The following is a 25,564-nucleotide window of genomic DNA, read 5'->3' as shown; positions in this document are numbered from 1 at the left end:
CATCTAAGTTTACGGAATCCACCGTAAAACCTCACGGAATCCACCGTGGCACGGAATCCACCGTGGAATATGCCTCCTGGCATCATACCCCCGGGGTGGGATAGCAATTGACCTCAATTGCTATTAGCTCAATGTGGAGCTAACAAAGTGGGGAAAGCATTTAAGTCTCTAGCGTGCATCCATTGTGCTTCCTCTACAGGATGGTTCTTAAATTTTACTAGATATCTAGAATACCTTCGGCCAGTTCTAGTGGTCATGTAGTCAGTGTCTATGATGGCTTCTGGTTCAAGTATTTCAGTCTCTTCTTCTAATAAAGGTGGGTTTTCATAAACAGGGTGGATAGGTAATTGGCCTCTAAATGGTCTCAATAAACTGATATGAAATGTATTATGAATTTTCCAATGAGATGGCAATTCTAACTTGAATGCATTGTCATTAATCTTATGAATGATTCTAAATGGTCCATAGAATCTAGGAGCTAATTTGACAACTGGATGTCTATCTACACTTTGCAGTCTACGCTTTTCTATTCTAAGCCAAACATAATCATCAACTCTGAAATTCATAGCTTGTCTTTTCTTGTTGGCTTGTTTGGTATATGATTGTTGGGCTTTAGCAATCATATCCTTAACTTCATCAAAAATACTATTATGCATAGTAGCAATATCATCAGCACTCTGAATTCTATTAGACAAAGATGCAACAGGTGTAGATAATCTATATCCATAAATGACTTCAAAAGGTGCTTTCTTTGTAGATGTGTGTGGTGTATTGTTATATGCAAACTGTAATAAATGCAAATGAGTATCCCATGTCTGAGGTTTAGAGATAGTGTATGCACGTAAAAGATCTAGAATTGTGCTATTTGTGGCTTCTGTTTGTCCATTTGTTTCTGGATGAAATGCAGATGAGAAATCAAATATCTTTGTGCCTAGATTTGCAAATAGTGTGATCCACAAATTGTTACAAAATCTAGAATCTCGATCTGAAATAATCACTTTTGGCAATCCATGGTTAGTAAAAACAGTTTTCAAAAATAACTGTGCTGCTTGTGATGCTGTTAATTTTTTCTTACATGCAATGAAATATGCTTGCTTACTAAATCTATCTACAATTGTCCAAATCATGTCATGGTTAGATTTAGTATTTGGTAAACCAGTAATGAAATCCATAGATATATGTTCCCAAGGTTTAGATGGAATAGATAAAGGCATTAATAATCCATACTGTTTACCATGATGTCTCTTTATTCTTTGACAAATCAAACATTCAGAAACGAAATTAGATACATCTGCATCCATATGCGACCAATAAAAATCTTCAGTTAACATGCGTAATGTAGAAATGATACCTCTATGACCTTGATATGGGGGACAATGAATTTCATTCAAAACAAAAGATCGGAATGGAATAGTAACACACAGTCTCTTTTCAAAAAACATAAATCCATCATTATATGATAATGAATCAACAGGAATGAAATTATTTTGAACTAATTTTTGCCAATCTGAATGAAAAGTAATATCCTAGTGATATGTGTCTTTCATAGCAATCAAAGAATCAAAAGATATGATAGAAATATTATGAATTGCAGGTCTTCTACTCAATGCATCAGCAACTACATTTTCTTTTCCAGATTGGTATTGAATGATAGGATGAAAACTTTGAATGAAGGAAGCCCATTTGATATGACGGTCAGAAATTTGGGGTTGGCTAAGTAGATGTCTAATGCTTTGCTGGTCGGTCTTTATCATGAATTCTGAACCCATTAAATAATGCTTCCATTGTTTTAATGCTTGTACAACTGCTAATAGTTCTTTGTCATAAGTGGAATATTTGAGCTCAGAGGGTTTCAGCTTAGAACTAGAATATGCTATTGGATGGTTGTCTTGCATTAATACGGCTCCTATTCCTGATCCGCTAGCATCGGTCACAACTAGAAAGAATGGTCTGTTAAAGTCGGGCAATTGTAGAACAGGGGCATTAGTTAATGCACGTTTCAGTAAATCAAAGGATTTCTGCTGAGTTTTAGTCCATTGATAAACAATTCCTTTCTTAAGAAGTTTTGTTAATGGTAAAGCAAGTAATGAGAAATTATGTATAAACTTCCTATAGAAACTAGCAAGACCAAGGAATGAGCGTAATTCATGTACATTTTTAGGAACAGGCCAATGCAATATTGTGTCAATTTTCTTAGGATCAACTTTAATTCCTTCTTTTGATACAATATGACCTAAATATTCTATTTCTGTCTTAAAGAATTCACTCTTGTCAGGATTTGCAAACAATTGATTTTCTTTCAGTAATTGAAAAACTAATGATAAACGCTCATAATGCTCTTTTTCACTTTGACTAAACACCAAAATATCATCAAAGAAAACAATCACACAATATTGATATTTCAGAAAAATACGGTTCATCATTCTACTGAAAGTAGCAGGTGCATTAGTTAATCCGAATGGCATGACTAAAAATTCGTAATGGCCAAACTGTGTCCTGAATGCAGTCTTAAATATGTCGGATCTATCTAGCCTCACCTGATGATATCCAGACTTAAGGTCAATTTTACTAAATATAGAAGATCCTTGCAGTTTGTCCATAAGGTCATCAACTCTAGGTATAAGATACCTATTCTTTACAGTGATCTTGTTTAATGCTCGGTAGTCAATACACATACGATAGGTATTATTCTTTTTCTTGACTAAGAGCACAGGTGCACCAAATGGGGAACTGCTAGGTCGAATTAGGCCTCTATTTAGTAATTCTTCAACTTGACTCTGGATTTCTTTTTGCTCTATTTGATTGTGCCTATATGGTGCTTTGCAAGGTGGTTGTGTGCCAGGAATTAGATCAATCTTATGGTCTTCTGGTTGTGAAGGTGGTAAACCTGGTGGTAGGTCTTCTGCAAAACAGTCCTTAAAATATGCAAGGAATTCCTTATGCCTAGGGTGCATATGATTTTCCTTTGCGTGCAATTCATTCACCCAAATGAGATATGATTTAGTATTCTTGCGTAGTGCACGTTTTGCTTGAGTATGCGAAAGCAGTGGAAAAATATGAGATGCATGCATACCATATAATGTAATAGATTTTCCTTGAAAATTAATATTCATTGTGTGCGTGGAATAATCTATATTTGGATTATGCTGGTGTCTCCATGGCATTCCTAAAATAATGTCGCTTGACTGTAATGGGACAACTAAGAAATTTCTTCTTTCAATATATGAACCAATTTGAATTTCTAAATCTTGTACTTCTTGTGTGCCATTGTACCTAGTGCCTAAAAATGCAGCTTTTATGCGATAATGCGTAGGTACAGTATGTAATTTTAATTCCTTTACCAATTTTGCTGAAATAAAGTCATGGGTACTGCCGTCATCATGCAAGATAGTTCTTTCTTTTCCATGCACCATACATTTCATAGTCAACAATGAATGTGGAGTAGGCATACCTGGTAAAGTGTCGGAATTAGTAGTAATATCATCCTCTTCTTCAGTGAAATCTGGCATATCCTCATGCTCGTCTTCGTCCATGGCTCCAAGGTAGTTGATATGTGCTGATGGCTTCTTTGAATGACAATTTGCTGCGAGATGCCCTGGCTGGTGACACTTGTAGCATACTATTGGCTTGGCTTTAGTTACATTATTTGCAATGGCTGGAAGTCTGGGTACATTTGGATTTACTTGTGGAATAGGCTTTGGATTTGGATTGACAGTGGATGGTAATGCAGGTGGTTTAGGCCAATTCTTGCGGAAAGATGGTGTTGAGAAACGACCTGGATTAAACCTTCTAAAATTGGAATTGAATTGTTTAGATCCATAATTACCGTTAGCTTGAAATGGCTGTGGTCGTCGATCTCTTCCGCGTAACTTATCTTCAGTGTCGTGAGCTAAAGAGATGGCGTCTTCAAGGGTAGCAGGCTTGAACATGTTCACTTCAGCGTAGTAATACCCAAGAAGTCCAGACATATACTTCCGCTTATGTGTCGTCTCTGGTACGTCTTCAAGCATGCGTAGCTGTAGGAGTGCATTCCAAAAACGCTCTGTATATTGTGGAATAGGCTCATGATCTCGCTGTTGAAGTAGATCCCATTGTTTGATAGCCTTCTCATGAAATTGCAGTGGAAGGAAATTTTGCATGAACTTCTTCTTGAAATCTTCCCAAGTAGCAGGACATTCTATGCTCTTGCGGACTATAGTCCACCAAAGTGATGCTCTGTCTATCAGATGACTAGTAACACACTTAATTTTATCTTTTTCGGGATAAGTTTCCTCATGGAAATAGACATCAAACTGGCTAATGAATGATAAGACAGTCTTTCCTTCTCTTATGCCATTGAAAGTGCGAAACTTGAAACTTCATTTACTTATCTTGGATTCCTTGCGAATGGTTTGTGCTTCAAGAGTGGCGTCGATGGTACGTCGAATCAAATCTTCAGCTTGAGGTTCTTCTTTATCGGTGGACGCTCTTTGAAGTTTTGTCAATTGCGCTTGCGATGCTTGCCTAGCCCTTCGCTCTTCTTCCAATTGTAGCATGATTAGATCCAGCTTTTGTTCCATGGTAGGCTCAGGTAAGTCGTCTTCAGCCATAGGATCATCCATATGTGGGGTAGTCATCCTGTAAAACTCAACAAACCTTTCTCACTCAAAATCAGGTTAGCGGGATGAGCGTAGCTCAAATTTGGGGTTACAAGGCTATGTATTTTTGGGTATTTCTTTGTATATTTTCTGAAAATCTGTAATATTTCTGTATCCGTTTGCTGAAAGTACTTCAACGAACTTGTAGATAGGTAGAACAGCTTGCTGCGAACAACTTTCCAGATCAGAGTTTTTGCATACAAACAAGTCTTCTAGGAGTTTTAAGCACTAGTCAGTTCTGATTTAGTCTGACTTGCAGAGTTGCAGACTTAGCAGACTTGCAGAGTTGTTGACTTGCTGAACTTAGGCCGACTTGCTGAACTTGCAGAACTTGATTACCGTCGACTTGCGGAACTTAACTTCAGAAGTGCGAGACCTAGAGTTTGCCAACTTGTCTGCCCTGTGTGACTTGTCTAACTTGAGTAACTTTGATTAGACTTAAGTGATTAAGCCTTTAAGCTTAATCAAAACACACAGTCGTCGTCTGATTTTCGTAGGGGGGGGGGCGTTTTTTATCACGCGGAAATTTCGGAGCCACTTCCTGATACCTCGATTAAAATTTGTGGAGCTTCAAGCTTGTTTTAAGCTTAAGATTAAGCCTTGATGAAGTAATTTACTTGAATATAAAGAAAGCTTATCTCTGTAACTCCACGACTTGATGAAAGAGATAGATGCGTGGTCCTCCGCCTGCAGAGCCTGGTCCTTCGCGATCTGACAGTGGAAACAGAGGTTCTTGATCACCAGAAGTCTGCCTGTATCGACGGTTCGCGATGAGATTGACTGTAGAGCCCGTTTGTTCCTGGAGCTCCGCCTTCGCCCGAGATTGGTAGCGATTGGAAGCTCTTGATCTCTGCTCCGCTCTGATACCACTGGTGGGCAGATCGGTCGCAGATAGCTCACGTGGTGAATCCCGGAAGGTCCTCAAGAACAAAGAACTCTACCTTTTTGCACAAAAAACCATGTAAAAGCATGCATGACAAGAGGCAAGAGACAAATTGGGTTCAATCTCCCCCATGCCTTGTGTGAGCGCTTCACAAAGCATGTATTTAATGTATATTTCCAATCTTCATGCTCAATAATAGCCCAATTACAAAAATATGACAAGCTTTTTAGCTTTTGAGTTTGCTTTCTACAAAAATAGGAAAATAAAGCTAATGGACGGTGCCCATAGAGTCTGGCACGCCCAATCTCAATGTCCAAATAGAAATAACATAACCGAGCACATAGGCGCATACAAAATAATAATCAATTATCGATGTCTTAATAGACATAACAAAATATAGGCGTGGCGCCTATCAAAATATAGTCCAAAGGTCGAATACCCGCTAGACTCCAATGCTTTCCTCCGCCACTGCTGCTATCTCTACACATCAACTGAAGCATTCACAATCGTTAGTAAAATAATACAATTAAACCGACAAAAGTGAATACCTAGCAGTCTTCAGCTACATAAATAAATCAACTGGTTAGAAATAAATCCTAACCTTAATTTATTATGAGTGCGCACTCTAAACTCATATACATTTATTAATTTAATATGCATTTTGCGGAATCACCCACTAAGGAATCACCCATGTACACACTAAATTAATGAAACGCCCGAAAAGGACAGGCGTCCCCATCAACTTCTCGCACAAAGAATCCTCTTTGTGTATGAGCCCCGGTCATCTAAGTTTACGGAATCCACCGTAAAACCTCACGGAATCCACCGTGGCACGGAATCCACCGTGGAATATGCCTCCTAGCATCATTGATGCTCTCTCCAACTCTGATGTATGATCACATTTTCCTCAACTCCATGATTCTATCAAAAACCTATATAAAAATCCACCCCCTTCTCTCATAGAATCATGTGTGGGAACATGCAGTAAGAGGAGTGAGGATAGACAAGAGAGAAATATTGAAAATCATATTTTTGATTACCTTCATGAAAATTACCATGCTTGCACCCAAAAGGGAGCCCTATATGTGTAGATCTGAGATGTGCTATCATTTTTTGATGATGCCCAACATTAGAGAGGCACAAATCTCCACAAATTTGGGGCGCAAAACTTTTTTCCACCCCACCTTCATCATCGACTATTTCTTCCTTTTTGACTGATGAGATGAAGACTTTATTGCAAACTCTTTCTTCAATCATTATGATGTAGAATCCACAAATGCAGTTATCTATGCAACAATAGCAAGAGTTACATTAGCAGCAATTTGATCAACAACGAATGTTGCATAAAGAACAAGAGCACACACATGGAGCGACCAAGTCAATTGAAGCTGTGGTTAGTGAGCACAAATTATTTAATGGCCAAAATGTTTCAACCTATCTGAAAGGCCGATACATTTTTTTGGAGTTCCATCCAATTAGAGCACCTACTTCAAACTGCTTGTCACGCCTTCTTTGCAGATTAGAGTGACATATTTATTTGTGCAAGACTCTAACTAGAATATTTTCAAGTCAGAATCATTTAGCTGCTTCAAAATGTGAAATCCTGCGGGGATTAAATGGGGGTCAAATGGACTCCAATCGACGAACTAAGACTTGCTTTGGATTCTTGGCATCAAACTCCATCTAGAAAAACGTATTTTACTACCTCCCAAGCTTTGTTCTGCTTCAAAAAAGGTCTTTAAAATCCGCCCTCACCATACCTTCTTGTGAGATGACATGGCCTAAAAGAACCCCTCTTTTTGGTAGTAAAAATTTATTTGAATGGGTTAAGAGACATCCCAAGTTTATGGCATTTTTCAAAGTACAACCTAAGATGTTATAGGTGATCTAATTTCTTGCCAAACACATAGAAATCATCTATGAAAACTCTCATAAAAGTAGTGAGATGTGAATCAAAGATTTTATGTGTTGCACCTTGAAACTTTGGTGGTCAGTTCTTTAACGAATAATTCAAAACAATACTTACAAATGCTCCCCACTCTGCTATAAACATGGTCTTCCATATCATTTCGATGCACCCAAATCCAGCTATATCTTGAGAAACCATCTAGAAAATGATATAACTCATAACCTACTGCATCATCCAATAAAGAGTCTATAAACGGAAGAGGAAATGGGTCAATTATTTTTGCTGCATTCAATTTTCTATAATCCACACAAACTTGTATCTTGTCATTTATTTTGGATACTACTACAATAGATGTCAACCAAGTCACTTCATTTAGAGGCTTGATGAAGCTAACTGTAAGTCTAAGTTTGTCAATCTCTTCCTTCATCTATTTACCCGTTTGGATTCATGTGGTACCTTATCTACATAATAGGTTTAGCATATGCCTTCAAAATAATCCTATGCTAATACACCCTTGGATAAAATCCCTTCATATCAATGTTCTCCCAAGCAAAAATATCCAAGAATTCTTTCCATAGATGAATCAACTACTGCTTGAAGTCTTCGTCAACAAAAATAATCACCTTTATCAATTAAAGACTTGATTTACCATCCAAATATACTACTTGAACATGATCTTCAAGCACTCATGCTAACTTGCTCATAGTGTGTCCATATTTCAACTCAAAATAAGTAATGGCTTGCTGACTGGCTCTATCAAGAGTGTCATTTGTCTCTAATAAGTAATGGCTTGCGGGATGGCTCTATCAAGAGCATCCTTTGTCTCTAATAAGTATTTTTCTACTCTTTGAGAGTGCCCACATTAGTTCCTTTACTTCCCTTAGGAGAATCACTACTTTCTCCGTCCAATTTAGCATTATTGTTGTATCAAGTCATTGTTTTCATGTGTCAAGTCCATGTCTACTTGTAGGAGTGAACCTATTGCTTATAGGAGTGACCCTTCTACATGCAGCAGTAAACTCTCTGCCTATAATGGTAAAGCTACTTCCTAGAGTGGCATTGCTAAAAAAACATTATATTTAGGTAAAATGTTTTCAATATCCACTTCAAAGGCTGGTATAGTGATAGGATTAGCCTATTTAAAAAATATTGGATGCAACATTTATTATCTTAGCAACTAAGGACAATATTTGGATTTTAATACTACCTGATTAACTATAGTTAACTTTACCTCTTTATCAACATGGTAAATGATTATTGTACGTGCAATCCAATCCTCCTTCAACTTGGATAATCTAAACTACGGCCTCTCTAATAGCATGCGATTTGAATTTCTTAGACTTTCCACGTGAAGGACAACAAAGCTTACCTTAAACTTCAACCATGCAACTTGAATGTGCTGTGAAGCGGAATACATGGCAAATCTAGAAAATTAAATCTCATATATAAACAAAGATTTTAGTGAAAAAATCTAATAAATCAAACATCTCAACTATTAAATACAAACAATATTATAACATATAAGAGGATTTCAATAACTCAATAGATTGAGAAAGACAAGAAAAAAACACACGATTGGGCCCAACCTCCCCCATTGAAAAAGCTATGGTTTGCCATCCTTAATTATATATTATAGTTTTACATAGATATTTGTAATCATATCTTACATATAATTACAAATAAAGTACAAATATTAATTGAAATACAGAGTTTTAAGAGTCAAGAGATATCATGTAACATACTGCACTTGCTGCAAAAAATTTTGTGCTTCGAATCTTGATGTTTTGACATGACCATCACATCCGGAGCGTGCCAAATCCCCTAAATGACTCTTGAAGCTCTGTATTCCGATTTCGGATAAGGAAGAAACGAAAAAACTAAGTTTTCACCCTGTTCTCTAGTTTTGCGCGTGATCCTGTTACTTTTACAAAGAAAGCTAGAAAAGCCTTCTAAAATTAACCACATTAAGAAAATAACAAGTATTCCATAAAGAAAGATTATTTCAATAAAAGCATATCTTAAATCTCATATTCTAAAATAATCTATATTAAAAAAACAAATAAATTAATAGTACTAAGGATAATGTTCTAATTATTACTAAAGAAATTTAAACTTTTAACTTACAAATAGAGTAATAATTTTAATAATGAAATTTACACTTGGACTTACGGTAACACCCAATGCTATCCAAAGCCATCGCTACTTGCTCTACACATTAACTGAAGCATTCACAATTGTTAAACAAACAATAATGAATACCTAACAGTCTTCAGCTACAAAATAAATAAATAGGTTAGAACTCTGTCCTAACCTTAATTTAATAAGAGTGCACTCTAAACTCATAAATGTCCATTAATTTAAATATGTATTTTGTGGAATCACCCGCTGTGGAGTTATCCACGTGAACATTAAATTAATATGATGCTCGAAAAGGACAGGCGTCGCTATCAACTTCTCACACAAGGAATCCATATTGTATGCAAGTCTCGACAATTAAATATAGTTTTATGGAATCCACTGTGGTCTCACGAAATCCACCGTGGAATATGCTTCCTGGTACCATACCCATGGGGTGGGATAGCAATTGTCCTCAATTGCTATTAGCTGCTCAATGTGGAGCTAGATGTGTAGGGTAAGCACTAAGGACGTCGGTCTATCTAGTATAGGACAATGAATCAATTGGAGTCTAATTATTAACAAACAATTAATTCTAATAAGGTTAAAAACTAGTGTTAGTGCTATAGATGTCTTTCATGGGAGTAAGAGAGTCAAAAGATAAGACATAAATATTATGAATGCTAGGTCTCATACACAAAGCATCGACAATAACAAATAAAATTGTTATTCTAGTTTAGTAGTAAGTAAAAATTAACTAATAATTTTAAGAAAAAAAAAAGACTTACCTATCTTACCTTGATTGGAGATTTCTATCTTTATTAGAAAGCATAAATTTGCAACAGAATTAGGAAGTTGAAGAATTTTTCAATGTACTTTTAAGAAAATTTTGTTAGTCTTAATGTCTATCAAATCAAAAGATAACAACATTAAAGGCATACTATAATCGTCAAAAATTAGAGTGAGAATCATATTGAAGGTCTACTTTGAATAAAAAACAACTTATATCTTCTTGTGAATCAAGTTAGTCTATAACTAGAGAGTTTGAGCTTATAAGGAATTTTACAAAAAATTTACTTATGAATAAGACTAGAATTTAAAAAGAAACATATTAAAGATAAGGCTAATGTTGAAACCCATATCTCATACCCAATTTAGAAATCAATAGGGGAATGGTGCAGAGAGAGTATGCCAGGGTGCACAATTGATGGTGCATCAGTGCGTCCAACCCATCTGGCATAAGTGCAAGGAGGAAGGCAAGGGAGCCTTACAGTGCAGTGTACAGAACAGGGTGACGTGTCTTGTGATGACGGCAGAGACCCATCCCGTGGGTGCATAGGGAAACGGAAACATACCTAACTCCAAGTGTCGTAATGTCCCTCAATCTCACCTCTCGGTAATTGATTGAAGAAGCTCCAGTCACACTCAGTCCACCCTCTGTCTCACGCTCTATTGATAGATACAGGAGGGTAAAATACTAGTCTCTTGGTAACAAATAGTAATATTCAAGTTCTGTAGCATATTTTGATATGATTATCTTTTGATATATGCATATTTAGACAAAACCATGTCTAATATAAATTTTAGATCTTTGTATAAGCTAAATTTTTTCTTTTGAAAGTATACTCAAATTCCAAATGGATTAAAAGTTGTCCTACGAGGAAATTATATGTTTGTATAGGTTAAAATTTACAAATTTTACTGAGTCTAGGTTTACTGTGAGACCTACTTTCAAGATAAATAACTTTCTTTGTAGATAGAATTAGGTCATGATGATAACTAGAGAGTTGTAGACAACAAAATTTTCTACAATTCATATTCCTATGATGGATTACCAAATCTGAAAGTAAGGTCATAAAAAATAGGGCTCAAAGTTGACTACGACACAATTTTATGCATACTATTGTAAAATTTACATTCAAGGTCACTTTAGGACTCAAATAACTTGCTAAATATTCAAAATTTATAAAATATTTATCTAATAACCATTGTAGATCTTTTTTAGGGATAAATTTTTTATTTTTACATCATCCTTAAAATATGAAACAGTAAAAAGTTACATTACCTGAAAAATAGTTATTGGATAGGATTTTTATGGTGAAGCATATGCAACAGCTAGACTACTTTCAAGTGCCTCTTCTATATAGCATGTAACATAAATAAAGACTTAGTATGCTTAAAATTGAAACTTTTATAAAATAAAACAAAGCTATGAAATAAACTTCAAAATCTTTTTTACTATAATATCATGTTTGCATAGCCAAGTCTATGCTATAATCCAAATTCAGAGAAGAACAAATTGGATCAATTCGACTCAATCAACTATGGATATAAGGCTATTTAAAACACGAAAAATGCAGTTGTAATGTTCATCTATAGTGATTTGTCTTGTAGATTGTGATTGTTCTGCGGTGTTCACCTTTATATACTGATATCATACAATTGAAAACTCGGAGCGTAGCCAAGCTCTAATACCAATGCTGCGAAGCGGAACATGTGGCAAATCTAAAAAACTAAATCTCAATCATAAACAAAGAATTTAGTAACAAAATCTAATAAATCAAAAATATCACCTATTAAATACAAACAACATTATAATATATAAGAGGATTTGAATAACTCAATAGATTAAGAAAGACAAGAAAAAACACACGATTGGGCCCAATCTCTCCCATGGAAAAAGCCATGGTTTGCCATCCTTAATTATATATTATAGTTTTACATAGATGTTTGTATTCATATCTTACATATAATTACAAAGAAAGTACAAATATCAATTAAAATACAGAGTTTTAAGTGTTAAGAGGTATCCTGTAATATGTTGCAGTTGCTGTAGAAAATTCTGTACTTCGAATCTTGACGTTTTGACATCACCATCACATCCAAAGCATGCAAAAACCCCCTAAACAACTCTTGAAGCTTTGAATTCCGATTCCGGATGAGGAAGAAACGAAAAAACTAAGTTTTCAACTTGTTCTCCTGTTTTGCGCGCGATCCTGTTGCTTTTACAAAGAAAGCTAGAAAAGCCTTCTAAACTTAACCACATTAAGAAAATAACAAGTATTCCATAAAGAAAGATTATTTCAATAAAAGCATATCTTAAATCTCATATTCTAAAATAATATATATTAAAAAAATAAATTAATTAATAGTACTAAGGATAATGTTCTAATTATTACTAAAGAAGTTTAAACTTATAACTTACAAATAGAGTAATAATTTTAATAATAAAATTTACACTTGGACTTACGCTAACATCCAGTGCTACCAAAGCCACCGCTACCTGCTCTACACATTAACTGAAGCATTCACAATTGTTTATAAATAAAATAAACAAACAATAGTGAATACCTAACAGTCTTCAACTACAAAATAAATAAATAGGTTGGAACTCTGTCCTAACCTTAATTTAATACAAGTGCACTCTAAACTCATAAATGTCCATTAATTTAAATATGTATTTTGTGGAATCACCCGTTGTGGAGTCACCCAGGTGCACATTAAATTAATACGATGCCCGAAAAGGACGGGCGTCCCCGTCAACTTCTCGCACAAGGAATCCATCTTATGTACAAGCCTTGGCAAATAAATATAGTTTTATAGAATCCACCGCAAAACTTCACGGAATCCATCGTGGTCTCATGGAATCCACCTTGGAATATGCCTCCTAGCATTAAAATGTGGTGATTCTTTAAGATCCCCAAAGGATCAAGCCTCCGCTGATCACCCATCTTGACTTGAAATAGTGCTTGAACTAGTCCCTATAATTTGTTTGCAAGATACAACTCTTTAGGCATGATGTTTACTCTTAAGCCTCCATCTAATAATGCATCATCAAATTTAATACCCAAGTATTTCACTTGTACAGTTTGAACTTTATAATCCATCACTTCAAACTATATATGGATGATAGCTTGACATTCTGAAATCTCCTTGCTCTCGACACTATAGTATTTCCACACTTTTCCTTGATTCAGCATAATCTTTACTAAGAGTTTCTCCTTAAATCCTAGAATCAAGTCAAGGATCTGTTCTAAAGTTAATTGTAATAAAGATCTAGCTAATCTAGCAAATAACTCATGGGAACCTTTAGATTTTTCATAAAGATCTGGGGGACTTTATTGTTGGCTCACTAAATTGTACCTGAGTAAGTGGCAAATCCTGCTATTTTTTGCATGTTCCAGTTGACTCCTCTACACTTCATACAACAAATTTTTGAAATTGAGTTATTTTGACTCCTTTCTTTAGAGGTTACTTTCCTAGCCTTCTCTTGATCATCCCAATTGATCTTATGCTTGGTTTTAGCCCTATTGATGGCTAAAACTCTGGTCTCTTTCAGACAATCTTCACAACTATATAGTATGAACAATAATAGCATTCTTGCGGTTCTAATCCATATTGGCTTACATTTAAAACACCCTTGCTAAGCACATCTTTTTGAAGAACTTATTTAATTTTTTGCTGTAGTTGCAATCCTACTCCTTGGTCTTGCATGACTTGTGTAAATATTTCAAGTAAGATTTCTATTGTTGTGGGTACCGATAGTTGTTGTTCATGGGGTAGTCCTGCCAATTGTATTCTTATTGCTCTCAAGTCTGCATTCCCCTTTCAGCCCTATGGTGTACCCATAGCTCAAAGTTAGATCTTGACGTATGTCTCTACTTGTCACAATTATAGCAAGGTCCTCATTGAAAGGTGAGAAGGATCGAAGCTTGCACGGGAGAGCTATGGCAGGAGAGCAAGAGCAAGAAAGAGAAAGACAAGAAATGGGAACTCCAAGAACCACAATGTGTAGTTGAACCTTCCTTTATTCAAACTGTAACTAAAAGAATAAAGAATAAGTGACTGTGATGGGCGCCCACCACATACAGTGTGCAGTGGCAGGTACTATCAATATAGTAATATACGGACGGCTAGGCGAAGGCACCTTTACCCCCAACAACATCCCACTTAAAGGCGAATATGCCCTAGTGAGAGAGAGAAAAAAGAAAAGACAGTACAACATGTACACATGTACAACAAGATGAGGAAAAAGACGTCATCTCATCGAATTTCCATCAATCTCTTGAGGAAGGCAAAGCGCTCAGTAGTGAGGCTCTTCATGAGCAAGTCAGCAAGATTCTGCTCAATCGGAATCTTGACAAGGGCAGCAGACCTGTCCTTAATGACCTCGCGAATGAAGTGATACCTCACCTCAATATGTTTTGTCTTAGCATGGAAGACCGGATTCGGATTCTTGGCCAACTAAATGACACTCATAGAATCCGAATGCAATGTAGGCATAGCATATGTCATACCAAGGTCTGCAATCAAATGGCCTAACCAAATAGCCTCTTTGCAAGCCTCTATGGCTACAATATACTCGGTCTCTATAGTAGAAAGGGCCGTACACTTTTGCACCCTGGAAATCCAAGAGATAGCCCCTTCAGCATAAGTGGACACATAGCCAGAAGTGGACTTCCTATGAGAGCGGAATTTAGGTGACGGGAAGTGCTTAAAAATAGCTAAAAATTATGAGTATCAAGGGAAAAATATTCACCGTCAAAGGCGGCGGCTCGATCTAGGACGATTTTAAGCGTCAAGCAGCCGTCGGGTGCCCAAGTGACACGTCCAGATTTTTAATAATTTTTCTGTCAGTTGGGACGGGATACGAGAGCTGCAGGCCTATCCGGGATGCCGAGATGGATGCCCAGAATTTTACAGCACGACAATCGAAGCTCGGACGAGGTAGATAGCCAAAAACCGGTCGGGACGCCCAAAAGAGTGGCCAAATTGGAGAAGTGAAGAGGCATGGTTAGTAGGGGGGTGCCCTTTGGCTCCCCACCCCCCTAATTTTTTCATCGTGCCCAAGGAAGTGCCGTGCACAGACCCGCGCGGAAAAAACGGCGCCCCCCCCTCAAATCGAGATGCAGGCTGTAAAATAAGCCATGGATTCAATCATAGCAGGCAACAAGATTCAATCTTCGCTCCGCATCGCTCCAATTCACGCGAGGAATGGCAGCCTGTAGAGGGAGAGAGAAAATCAGTATTTCTCTCTCCTCCCTCTCTCTCCTCTAAGAGGGAGTTCATGTGGGAAGAAGAAGGAAGAAGAAGGAAGAAGAAAGAGTGATGGAGGGATTGCTCCACGGGCTGGAAATGGTGACTTGTGATCATCATGAGCATGAAGTGCTGCTGATTTTCAGATTTGCAGCCATGGACATGAAACCCGAAACATGCAAATAAGCGGTAATTCAATTTTTTCAAAGGAAATTTGAGATTTTATGGCTTTTGATTAATAAAATGTTGTTCATGTGGACTAAAAATTGTTTATATTGCTGTTTTCCATGAGTACTTGTTGATCATAATCAAAAAATCAGAAAAATATGCATCTTGTGGTCCAAAATAATACACTAAAATACGTAAAATATGGAAAATCAAGGGAAAATGGTGTTTTTTGGGCATAAAAATGGAAAAATGAATAGGAACACTAACTAAATTTTTAATTTTGCTGCAAGAAGGAACTAAGGGCCACAGCCCATAACCTATTTTGAATTTTCAATAATTAAATAATGCAGAAAACAAGGAAAAATGCAAGGAAAATAGAGGAAAATCACTAAAAATAGGGGGAAAAATGCATTTTGGGTGCGGAAAATTAATGAAAATTGAGAACAATGTTTGTGAATAGTTGTGGGGACTGAAGCATGAGGATTTTCCTCAGTTCAACCCACCTTCTTGTTCTAGTGTGTTTTTCCCGCTTGTTACACATAAAATGATGGCAAAATGCCTCATAAAACTATGCAACGATGCAATATTTAAACGGGGAAGGGTAGGGAAGTTGAAATACGTCTAAATGCCGTGTGAGATGATGGAAAAGTTGCTGATTGCTATGCATAGCATTTAGGACGGAAAAGAATTATAAAATAAGAGCTTAGTAGCACGAGGATCACCTCGGTGCTAGGCCCATGCAACGAAGCACGAACGCTAGAGAAAGAAAACCATTAAAAGAATGTTTTTGCACTTGTGCACAATACTGTTTTGCTAAATGTTTGAGCACTAGGCATCCACCAAATGCATAGAGCGTGAAAAGAATTTAAAGGTATCAGGGACCAGCTCCTGGACATGCATTGCAATTGTTTTATTAGGACATGACCTACGTTGAGAGGCAGTGAGGTACCCATGCTGTAGGTAGATGCGGGTCCCAAAGGGGAAAGCAAGTGAGGAGAAAATGGTACACTCCTGGACACGCTTATTTGGTACCTTGAGCGACTTTTGTGCGAGGTGTCTATTTGTTGAGCGACGCACTGAGGGACCAATCCCCAAGGTGTAGGAGAGTCGTAGAGGGTGGACGGCATTCAGCCGTAGGAGGAACCCCATGTGTATGTGATTCGAGCCTTTTGCCTATGTGAAAGGAACTCCCTCTGAGGAGTAGTGGGTGAGAGAAAAGTGGACTACAAACAACGTAATACAAACGCAATGTTTAGGAAGGCAGAGATTTTGATAGACGCTCCTGGCCGCGAGGCCAAGGGGTTGTCTTGTGCGTAGTGATGAGGCCCGGCTAGTGCATGAGCCAGTGCCGGCCCGGTTTTTGGTCCATCAATGGTGCGTCTGCTGGGAGCCGCTTAAAAGTGGTGGTCCTCGAATCGTGGTTGTCTAGGGACGAACTAGCAGTTTATGCCAAAGGATACTGAGATTGATCCGTTATTTATTGATAAGCATCGTCTAGCAGAAATCCAAAAGCAAGAGAGAGACGAAAGAGCTAGGCGACGTGCTAAAATTTTTAGGAGATATTCCCCTAAGCATAGCGGTGCTGAATCCTTACGAGGGAGAGGATCTAGTGGTCTTGGGGTCACACGCAGTAAGTTAGGAGAAGGTGGAAGCTCTAGTGCTCCCCTTTCTTCCATAAGCCAGTCTATATCAAGTGCGGGAGGTGTAACCCCCCCATCCCCTATTCCTAGTGCAAATCCAATCCTCGTCATGGCGCAGCCTATTGCAATTCCGACAGGAACGACGAATTTGCCGGCTCTAGGTTACCTACTACCCATTTTTAATGGGCTAGTTGAGGAAGATGCGGAACTCCACATTAGGGAGTTTCAAAAGCTGATGTTTAACTGTCGCATTCAAGAAGAAGGACATTTAATGATGTTCTTCAACATGACTCTCAAAGGAAGAGCTGCTATATGGTATCATGGTTTAGAAGCCGAAACCATATTGAATATTGATTCATTTTATGGAGCTTTTCGAAGGGAGTTCGCCCCTGAAAGGGGTGGGCAATATTGGTTGCGTGTACTCAACGTGACCCGCCAAGAACCACACGAGGATATTCGTGCTTATGCGAAGAAAATAAAAGAGGTTTTCCGTAAGTTGGACACCTCTATTCCTATCCCCGCAGCTGCCCAATTGCAATATTTCCTACATGGTTTGGACTTTAATATCCAATTGCAGTTGAGTAGTGTCCCCTTGGGGGATATAGATACTGCCATTACACGAGCACAAGAGGTGGAATCCTGACTACAAGCAGCCTATGCTTCTCGAGGCAATTCGAATATGGGTTTAGTATTGGGAAACAATATGGCAGTAGTGGCCAAGGGATAGCGATGGCTAACGCTAATGGGAGAGAGAACATGATACAGAATTTGCCTTTATTACCAACTCCCCCTAGCATATCGATGCCTACGAGCAGTCAAATGGTGGAGGCCAGGCAGTTAATTCTAATACCATGCCTGTGGTTCAACAACCAGTTCCTAATCGAATTGTTAGGCCGATGGAACGACAGGGTAATGATCAAGGCTACGAGTCGAGCGCTTCCAATGTTCTTGGCGAGGTCAAGGACATGATGAAGCATTATACCGACATGATTACGGAGCAATATTGGCAAATAGCCGTTGATGTCAACTTCCTTAAAAAACAACAAAATTTGATAGGAAGTAGATACCCAGATGAGGGTGCACCTTCGAGGTTTAGTTGCAAATGGTGTGGTGGGTAGCACTATCCAAGAAATTGCCCAAATGTTAAGTGCGACATTTGTGGAAAATCCGGTCATTTAGCAGCTACTTGCTGGAGTAAGATCAGTTCCCTCCAGCGAGGTAGTCGGCAACCAGGGCCTGTTAATCATAGTGCCCAAGGAAATGATTCCCAGTGAGAAGATGGGCCTAAACAAATACTTCAACGACCAAAGACTACAGTGGAGGAGCTACCAAGTGGTAGTGGGGTTAGTTTGATTGAGGCTGTACACGTTAATGATGCTGAAACCTCTAATTTGCGAGCTGTCCTTACAAGAGGTCAAAAGGGTAGAGAGGCCGACAAGGATAAGCCTGTCGACGGAAACCCTAAACAAGGTGACAAAGGAACGCAAGTTTTGGATCCTGCCATGGAAGGGGGACCTTTGAAGCCCGTAGAAAGTAAAGCCGATAAGGAACCACCAAAGAAGAAGGTGAAAGTTAGAAAAGAGGCAATAAAGCCGGTTCAGCGACCTAAAGAGCGGATGGTTTGGCGTGAAAAGCGAGCTTTATCAAACTATCATGAATTCGATTTGGCGAGCTCTCTTTGCGAAGTCAAGTCGGATGTGAATCTTTCACAGCTTATTAAGCTTTCCCCAGGAGTACGCAAGGAATTTAGAAAGATCCTACGTACCAGGTATATCGTAGAACCTTTGGGTATTGTGCGAGTTGGTGATGACTGGTTCGAGCATGTTGAGAAGCATTGCCCAAGGGTTGTAGCCTATGTCGATGGGATATTAGTAGATTATGCCATTGTCGACACGGGATCATCTGTTAACATTATGAGTTCTGAACTGATGGAAAGGTTGGGTCTTGCGATCCAGAAAGATACCTCCACAATTCTCAGAATGGCATATGATAGTTTGAGACAGCCGGAAGGCTGCATTACTAAGTTCCATGTCACTGTTGCAAATGTAGGATGCCTATTGGACTTTAGGGTGATTCATTTTGCAGGCCGTCCAAGTTACCAAGTATTACTCGGACGACCTTGGATCTTGCAAGCAGACTGCCAAGTAGATATACCCACCGGTCGACTGATATTCGGCAGGGGTGCCCAGCGTGTGGTGGTTGATGCTTATCCTGAGTCCCCGCAGAGTGAGAGAGCTCCTCTATCTTCTACAGAATTGGAGACATTAGAAGATTTATCTGCCAGTGAGACATCATCGAGTGATGAGTCCAAAGAGGGATCCACCACGGAAGACATCTATCAGATCACTTTGAACGAGCCGATAGAGGGCCAAGATCGTATAAGAGATGCAGATGTTATCGAGCTAAACCTTGGTACGCCTGATGATTCGCGGCCAATCAAATTAGGTTCTATGCTCAGCACAATAGAAAGGGAGGACTATGTGGCCTTGATCCAGGAATTCCGTGATATCTTTGCCTGGAGTTATGATGAGTTGAGAGGCATTCCTCCTAGTATTGCTGTCCATACAATTCCGTTGAAAGAGGGCAGTCGTCCTGTACGACAGAAAGTAAGGCGTATGCCTTTCGAACTGAGGGACGGGCTGTTTGAAGAGTTAAAGAAGCTTCGGAAAGCGGGTTTGATTTTTCCTGTGCAACACACGAAATGGTGTTCGCCGGTTGTGATCAGAAAGAAGAAGAATAATCAAATCCGATTATGTGTAGAATTTAGGGAGCTGAATAAGCAGACAGTTAAGGACTACTACCCGTTGCCATTTATTGACCAGATTTTGGATCAATTAGCGAGTAGGGAGATATATTCATTCATGGATTGCTTTGCAGGATATAACCAGATGGCAATTGCAGAAGAGGACAAGTTGAAAACAACTTTTATTACTGTATTTGGTACTTTTGCATACCATGTGATGGCCTTTGGTTTATGCAATGCACCTAGTTCGTGGCAACAAACAACAGATAAGACATTCGGTGACATATCCCCTGAAGAGTTGAAGGTGTTTATTGATGACTTAGGGGCCGCCACCGTGAGAGGAAGGCAGCTGATCATTTTGAGAAAATGCTTTGAGCGTTGTAGACAATTTTTCATCGCCCTAAACCCACGGAAGTGTGTTTTTGGAGTACCTTATGGGCTATTGCTAGGTCATGTAGTCATTTCGGTAGGAATTGCAACAGACCCCAAGAAAGTCAAAGTTATAGTTGCCATGGGTCCACCACGCACTCCGAAGGAAGTTCATAGCTTTCTGTCTTCGGTTGGTTATTACCGTAGATTCATAAACGCGTTGGTAGAAAGAACATTGCCACTTACAAATTTATTGTCCTTTAGCTATTCGTTTGTATGGGGCGACCCTTGTAAGATAGCATTCGAGGATGTGAAACAGGAGCTAGCAAGAGCGCCCGTTTTAAAAGCACCTAAAAGAGGTGAGGTGTTCTATATATTCTCAGCAGCCACCATGTATAGTATCAGCTGCTGTTTAGCCCAAATTTGGGAAGAGAAGTGGTACCACCCAATTGCTTTTGCCAGTTGGAAGCTGGGGGTATCCGAAATCAATTATACTTACATGGAGAAGTTGTCTCTAGCGATGGTCTTTGGGACCAAGAAATTCATGCATTATATTCTCTATGAGAAAGTCGTGCTTTATACGAAGGCGGAGGGGCTTCGATTATTGATGAATAAGCTACAGCCGCCTGATCGTCTAGCGAAGTGGTTAATCACTTTGCAGAAATTTGATTATGAAATTAGGAGTAAGCCACCAAGGTTGCAAGGCATCGTGGAATGTCTAGTGGACTTTGGGGAGCCGAAAGAATCTGTGGCTGAAGGTAGTGACATGGAGTTGTTATTTAAAATAGATACGGCATCTATTCCCTCCTGGTACGCTACAATAATGTATTATTTATCAACGGGAGAGGCGGGATCCGAATTATCTAAAGCTGAGAGAAGGAAAATTAAGCAGCAAGCGTTAAAGTTTGCTTTGATCGCAGGTACACTATATCGGCAAGGGGTTGATGACATCTATCGCCGATGTGTGATGCCTGACGAGGTGCCATTCATTTTGGAAGAGTGCCATGATTCTGCTTGCGGCGGCCATTTTGCTGGACGGCTTACAGCACAAAAGGCTCTAAGAGCAGGTTATTGGTGGCCGGCCATCTTCCAAGATGCGTTTGCGTATGTTAAGAGATGCGATATTTGTCAACGACATGATAGTTGAGAGAATAGGAAACGACCACTCAACCCTATTATGGCGATACTTCCATTTGAGAAGTGGGGAATAGACTTTGTGGGTCCTATTACTCTGTCGTCGACTGCGCAAAAGAGGTATATCATTGTAGCAACTGACTACTTCACAAAGTGGTTAGAAGCACATGCAACAAGGAAAGATGATGCTAAAGAAACTACTAGTTTCCTTTTAGAGCAGATAATATGCCGTTTTGGTCCACCGAAAGAATTAATGTCGGACCGCGGAACCCATTTCCTGAATAAGGTGATCAAAGGTTTGACAAAGATGTGGCAAATCAAGCATAACAAGACAACCCCATATAATCCGCAAGTCAATGGGCAAGTTGAAAGCACCAACAAGCAGCTTGTGGGCATCCTGTCCAAAATTGTATCGGAAAAGAAACGGGATTGGGATAAAAAGTTATACGTGGCAGTGTGGGCCTACAATACGACTTTCAAACGAGCCATTGGCCATACCCCGTTCAAGTTAGTATATGGGGAGGAGTGTGTCTTGCATTTAGAGATTGAGCTGCCGACTATTCGGTTTGCCATCAATCATTCTTTGAGCGATGAAGATGCACTTTTTTAGCGCTTGACGACACTGGCATATTTAGATGAGCTTAAACTACAGAGCTTATTGCACCAAGAAGTGGCAAAGCGCCGAATGAAGCAGCTACACGACCTTAAATCCAAGAAATACACCTTCAAGAAAGGGCAGCTTATTCTGTATTATGACGCACGACGTGAATTATTTCCAGGCAAGCTAGAGCCCAAATGGGATGGGCCCTATAGGATCGTTAGAATAGGAAAGAATAAATCCATAGTTTTGTTAGCTGACCTTGAGGGGATAGAATTTAAAAATAAGGTTAATCTTAATAAGATTAAACCTTATTATTTCTGATTGCACTAATGCTATGACTGCCTTGCAGGTCTAGGCGCGATCGATCAAATATCTGTAAGGAAATCGTGATAGAGGTTGATGGGTCGGTTGATCCCTTATTTAGAACACCCATATTTAGAACAGAGGTATCATCAGGGAAAGCTCATTTGGTGGAGCAAAGGATACAAGGTGATTGAGCAAGAAGGCGGGACATTTATTTGGGAGATCAAGGTCTTCTGCCATCACTGCCTACAAATTTTGACGAGCATCCCTGTTGAATTCAATAATGATGGCGGGATGGAGCCTACAGTCCACCCATTGAATATGCTGAATTTCGATTATCATAATTACGAGTAGAGTTCTGGATGGCGGGATATGTAAACCCTTTATGGACGTACACCTTGTACTTTGATGGGGCGTCCAGGGGTGCATGCAAAAAAGGAAGTGTAGGAGTTGTCATCCAAGACCCCCGACGGCGCATTGTCATGAAGTTAGCTACTTATCTCGGGGTGAATTTTACCAATAATATTGCAGAATACAAAGCCCTGATAATGGGTTTGAATATTGCAAAGAAGGGTGGTATCTGCTAGTTATTGGTGAAAGGGGACTCTCAGTTGGTTTTAAATCAACTCAATGGGACGTACATGGTACGAAACCCCATCCTTTGCATGTACCATCATACTGCCATAGCCCTGCTAGACGAATTTGATAGAGTGTCTTTTCAACTGATTCCATGGCATTGGAATCAGTTTGCTGATTCTTTGGCTAATTTTGCGTATGAAGATGTCCTCTTCTTTAATTGTGGCCCTTGTCCCGATATATCTATTGATGGTGAGACAGGACCTGGTCATTTGTGGGGTATGCTTTCTGAACATGCCCTCTTTGGCAGACGATGGTTGATCTGGGTGATGCAGAGGGTAAGCAAGACTCATCTACCTTTATTATCTTGGACCCATAGACTGATTAGATGACATGTGATGCAAACACCTCTTGCGATATACGCAGGAGGGATGGGTCATAATCTAATGCACCTAGTTTAGGGCTACGAGCCTCTGTTGCCCTGGGCATGGTATGCTTTGATGTCTATCATGGTTGTTTCCAGGTGGATGTTATGCGTAGTATTGTTTGACTTCATTAGGCCAAGAGGGCCGATTCAGTTTTGTAGCAAAGTCAAGTTTCATTTCATTAGGCCAAGAGGGCCATTTCCCTATCTAGTGCGGGTGCGTTTAATTGGGTTTTTGTTTTAAGTGTTGTGCTGGATAGGTTTCGTGGTTAGTGGAATTTGGTGGAGCCTAGAGGAGCCTTTGCTGCGATGGAAGCTTCTTGTGGCCAATCCAAGTGATATTTCTCCTTTACGAGTACTTTTCTTTCCTATTATATGTGTCTTTGTACTTGTCAAGGGGATACATTTTTGTTGGGGACCGGCAACCAAGGCATGAAGTCCCAGGTTTAGGCTATGTATGTTTGAGGGAGGTCGGAGTAGTCATTGCCTCTTGTAAAGACATTGTCAGGTATCAAAAGACCTGTTTTAGAAGGAAGTCCTAGTGGCCCTGTTCTGCTAGCCTGCTAGGCAGCCGTTCTAGGAGTTCTTGTTAGTAGTGAGGCAGTTAGAGAAACCTGCCAGAAGATAATAATAATGATGCCAAGAAATCCTGAACATCCTACAAGATGACTATAAATACAAAGGTGTGTAAAAAGGGGTTTTAACCCGTATCCCAAGAAAAGAAAAGGGATGAAAATGTGTAAGCAGTTGTTAATTGTCTTGCGAAGGCCTGGTAGGTTCCTGGGGACGAATCAGACCCGGGGCCGATACCTTGTCTTCCTAGGGGTGGCTTCTTGCCAAATATAATACCAAAACAAGGAAGGTTGGAGCGAAAATAAAAGTCAGCGTCAGAAAAGGATTAAGTGTCGCCTTGCGAGGGCTTAGTAGGTTCTTGGGTGCCGAGACAGGTCTTGAGGCCGATGCCCTGTTCTCCTTGGGTCACTACGCTCAGCTCCCTCCTTTTTACATGCCCAAGTATGTTACTAAAATAAAAACCCTAACAGAAGAAATGTACTGGAAGAAAATACTCCTTGATCAGGCTATAGGAGTCCTCGCCTAGTAGGAGCTCCTCGTTGTGTTGTCTTTAGTTGGTAAGTAGTTCAGTCTACCACTTAGGGCAACCTCTTTGACAGGTTTTTTAGTTTGGCTGTGTTGGAGCAGTTGGTTAGCGACTCACTTCGAATCTTCTATTAGATGATGCTAGGCCTACTCCTTGTGGATGTCATGCCTTGGTTCTGTCCAGGGGTAGGGGAAGCATTGTGCTAAATTTTATTATATATTTGTTTTGTATCAGTTTGATGCTTCTTTGGTTGTTTATGTGCAGATATGTTCGTGGATTCGACGGGCTGAGTCGCCCTATCCCGTGGTCGCCAATGAGAGCAAAATTTAGGTGATGGGAAGTGCTTAAAAATAGCTAAAAATTATGAGTATTAAGGGAAAAATATTCACCGTCAAAGGCGGCGGCTCGATCTAGGACGATTTTAAGCCTCAAGCAGTCAACGAGTGCCCAAGTGACACGTCCGGATTTTTAGTAATTTTTCTATCAGTTGGGACGGAATACGGGAGCTGCAAGCCTGTCCGGGATGCCGAGACGGACGCCCAGAATTTTACAGCACGACAATCGGAGCCCGGACGAGGTAGATAGCCAAAAACCGGCCGGACGCCCAAAAGAGTGGCCAAATTGGAGAAGTGAAGAGGCATGGTTAGTAGGGGGGTGCCCTTTGGCTCCCCACCCCCCTAATTTTTTCATCATGCCCAAGGAAGTGCCGTGCATAGACCCGCGCAGAAAAAACGGTGCCCCCCCCCCCTCAAATCGAGATCCAGGCTGTAAAATAAGCCATGGATTCAATCATAGCAGGCAACAAGATTCAATCTTCGCTCCGCATTGCTCCAATTCACGCAAGGAATGGCAACCTGTAGAGGGAGAGAGAAAATCAGTCTTTCTCTCTCCTCCCTCTCTCTCCTCTAAGAGGGAGTTCATGTGGGA

This window comes from Lygodium microphyllum, chromosome 5, assembly GCF_053477565.2.
Source record: "Lygodium microphyllum isolate KBCC chromosome 5, Lygodium_microphyllum_v1.1.10, whole genome shotgun sequence".
Taxonomy (NCBI): domain Eukaryota; kingdom Viridiplantae; phylum Streptophyta; class Polypodiopsida; order Schizaeales; family Lygodiaceae; genus Lygodium; species Lygodium microphyllum.
The sequence above is the reverse complement of the archived record's forward strand: the minus strand, read 5'-3'. Positions refer to the sequence as shown.